A 3,910-nucleotide genomic window follows, 5' to 3' on the forward strand; every position below is an offset into this window, starting at 1 on the left:
ATGTAACACTCCAATCAGAAGTTAAAAGCCAGAAGAAAGATTCAAGCTTAAGGAAACAGGAGAAAGCTCAAAGGTGAATTGAACTTTTCTATTAACAAATCTTTTAATGAAGATAACTTATTTAGACATATATGTAATTATCTTGTTTATATATCTATAAAATCTATCTAATTCTAGCTACTTAGAAAGAAAAAAACAATAACGTGTTATTAAATAGTAGTAACGAACACATAATTAATTGTAAATGCATTATGTTAAATATTAATCGAAGAAATGTAAGTTTGTAATTTTTTTTATATGTATTGCAGACTGAAACAGCGGCTGGCCAACATGTTAATACCGTTGCTGCGACGGACGCGTCATCATTGACCACCGTAATGATGCGGCACGAGTTCGCAATGCCGAAACATTTGCAAAAGAACACATGATTGTCGCAGTTTCTCACAAAGATAAAAATAATATGTGAATGTTTCGACGATGAAAACTCGAAGTAAAGCTGAAAATCTCACGTATACATGACGAAGACTTATTAAGTGATAAATTATTTGCATTTATTTAGTAGATTAAGTTAGTTTGTAATATCGTAAGATAATCTGTTGCGTTGAAAATAAATGATAATTATTATTGAAAAATCCTAATGATCGTTGTTTTAATGCCTTTTAAATAAACTAAATTATGTTGACAAAATAACAGAACTCCTTTCTTTTCCTGTTGTTTGTGTATTTATGATTTATTTAATTAAAAATAAATGTACACACATATATATCAAATCTCTCAAAAGAATGGCTTTATTATTAGAACTGAATATGTATACTTGATGTTTACAAAACATTCTTCACTTAATTAAATGTAGTACATTATGATTACTTACGTATTTACTGATAAATCTAGTTAATTATTTGTTACTCTTGTCCCAAGAAAATGAAAACAAACAGAGCTACCTAACTGCATCTTAAAGTTAATTAATCACCTGATCCTATTTACTATTTAATCTACTTTGTACTACTACGAGTTAATTGAATAATATCCAGATACGAAAATATAATCTGTGCAAAAAACAACCTCTTTGACTGACTAGATATATGAATACAGCCAAAGAGGTTGCATACTGGCCAAGACTTTTACGTAGTGTGTAAAAGAAAAGATGATAAAAAAGGGGAAGAAAAAGAAGAAAGATTCGATGGATACAGTTTCGTTAAATGATTGTAAATATGTAAATAAGTTTAAATAAAAGTTGTTTTCGTTAATATGAAAGTATTTTTTGTATTTTCGGTTGCTGCGCTGTCTGTAACAAGCTACACAATTTGTTAAAAAAGTGTTAAAAACATTTTGCAAACTATATTGTAAGTTATGTTTATGAACAGACATTTTAACTGTAAAATATAGGGATTATATTCGATTAGTGTATTGCATTAAGTGTATTGATTTCGTTGAACATTTGCACAGTTTCATAAAATCATTTAATTTTATAGAAAATTCGTAAAGAAAATATTTTTGTTGTGACTAATGCTATCATGGAATAGCGTATTCCATACTGTGTACTATTTGCAGGCGCAAATTTCTTTTTTAATGAGCACGAAAACACTGTTTAGGGCAACGGTGAATAAAGATCAGTTAGACGTAATGACAGCAACTAAAGCTAGGCGGCAATAAGAAGACATAGATATAAAGCTTTACTAAATAGTAGATAGTAACTCGTATAAACACAAATAAGGTCTTATATGTTGGGGCAATGAACTACAAGACTTTCAACAACATAAGCCTTTGATAAATCGACAGTTGAGAGTCGAATACGATTTTATAAATAAATGATATATAAAAGAAATGTCAGAAACTGCATTGATGTTTAAAATTGTTAGAAAACAAGCCTTTATCTAGGTTAGAAATGGATGCGTTTTGTCTCGGTTCAGTTTTATTGCAGTTGTTTATTATTTTTAATAGATAGAAAACATGTATGTATGCTAACTCGATAGAAAGTAGTTGTTTATCGCATCGGGCTTTCGCCTCTAGAACATTCGAAGCTTATATATTCTATGGAAATTTCCAAGAAAGAAATAGGTTGCATATTTTTCGTGGATAATTTTAACATAAGCATGATATATCAGTCGAATTAATGAAAACTGCTCCTCGTATATATACTCCTCCTCCTCTCTCCTCCTCTATATACTCGTATACCAAAATAAAAATATGTTTGGGAAACTCTGGTGGGTTCTCTAAATAATTTAGCGTTGCGGTTTCTAGGGACTGAAAGTTTGTTGAAAGTTTGTTTTTATCATATAAAACAGTTTGATGAATTACACGTCCCATATAATAACTCGTTTCTGTGGAAACTATATGTTAACATGGCCACAATTTGCGGCGAAGGAAAGCGAGAGTGTAACGACCTGACTGGTACATAAATCTCCTAAGTTTAATACTGCAAACCACAAAAATATATATCTATACTAATATAATAAAGCGTAAACACACTCTTCTTTGTTGCCTAAGATGTCAGCAATCACAGCATATTTTCGAATAACTCTTTTTTGAATAAAAGGCCAAACACTTACGTCACGCTTTAGGCTATATATTTTAACGCCGTGTAACTTGGGGGTAAATATTTTGGATAAAAACCCTAATTTGGGAAAGAGACCATAAGTTGTCCCAACAACAAGGAAGCAAGGTTGCCATGGTTTGACATCGTGTCATGTCATTTTGACATTTGCAATTGATAATTTGACAAATGTAAACAATAAAATGAAATATTTATAATTCGACGCGGATGAAGTCGCGTGGGAACAGCTAGTACGAGTGTATATATATTAACCTTGAACACGGAATTAAAAAGTTAAATTTTACTTATCAAATATCTGATGTCATTGTTTCCTAATACCTAATTAAATAATCAGGTAATCTCTCCGTGTGTATTTTTGATAAAAACGTTTTATCATGTTTTATATTATGTGTAAACAACAAATATAAGGAAAATAGAGTCACATGTGTACATCGTAAAGTCGTTAGACTTACACAGATAATAATCAAACAATGTTTCTTAAATTACCAATTCAATTAAAAATTAACAAGTAAAGCCGAATTATTTTGTTAGTGTTCTTGTATTATTTTTGTTATTGCTAGTGTTTAAGTAGAGGCTCACTTAGTAGTTATAGGATTATCTTTACTTATTTATAAATGCCGTTATTCTTTGATTACTTGGTTGCATAAAGGTGGGGCAGGTTGTGCAGGCTATCGGCTATGTTTACAGTTACATACTTGTATAATTACATTGCAACAACATCAAGTAATATTTATAATCTAACAGTAAATTATGGTAACACCGACACACGTAGAGCAAATAGTAAACACCTGTGGTGTTTGTGTGTAGTAACACAGTTAAACGATTTTTTTGTGTAAGATTTTGAAAACATGTATTACCGAATTTGGAAGGGAGAAACGACTGATGGACTTATTGTCCAGATAGAGTAAGAGGGCAGTCACTGTGGAGATGTACAACATAAAAAAACATCTTCTTTCTTTTATTCTGTAAACTTCGACTGATTCAGGTAGGGATATGTTTTCACAGAGTAAGTAAATTAATAATTCGCGTGTTTCTACATTCAGAACTCGGTTATCGTATCGTTGACCCTTGGTCACAGTCAAAGGTGACTGCCGCGCCGGCTGCGTCACCGCACGCGACACGGAACAATAGATGGACTGTGCCTACGTAAATAAAGATGTAACCTACTTAGCTTACACTTGTATTGATAAGATTATTCTTCATATCATTTTATTTTTGTACATTGGTTAATGACAGCTTAAGGCGATGTAATTAAAGGTTAGGATGAAGCAATTGCCATAGGCTGATAATCAACGGTAAGTGTCACTCATGGATGTATGTAAAGATGTTAAGATTGTTCGTGTCGCGCGAACCGTT

General features: G+C 31.6%; 1 protein-coding gene and 1 long non-coding RNA gene across 3 annotated transcripts in view; both read left to right on the forward strand.

Annotated features, from left to right (window-relative positions):
• Nucleotides 1–638, forward strand: LOC106109268. Its single transcript, XR_001225996.1, has 2 exons — nucleotides 1–73; nucleotides 309–638. It is a non-coding gene; the product is annotated as an uncharacterized LOC106109268 (long non-coding RNA).
• Nucleotides 639–2,807: 2,169 nt separating this feature from the next.
• Nucleotides 2,808–3,910, forward strand: part of LOC106109235 (sulfotransferase 1A2-like) — a 5,501-nt gene continuing 4,398 nt past the window's right edge. Inside the window, exon 1 of one of the 2 annotated variants that reach the window (XM_013290649.1) lies at nucleotides 2,808–2,888. The gene's annotated coding sequence lies outside the window, so the exon portion shown is untranslated. Of the gene's footprint in view, nucleotides 2,889–3,365; nucleotides 3,540–3,910 lie in introns of those variants that run through there. The other variant, XM_013290648.1, reaches the window with a different exon arrangement.

Source organism: Papilio polytes, unplaced genomic scaffold (assembly GCF_000836215.1).
Source record: "Papilio polytes unplaced genomic scaffold, Ppol_1.0 DF821289.1, whole genome shotgun sequence".
NCBI classification, from domain to species: Eukaryota; Metazoa; Arthropoda; class Insecta; order Lepidoptera; family Papilionidae; genus Papilio; species Papilio polytes.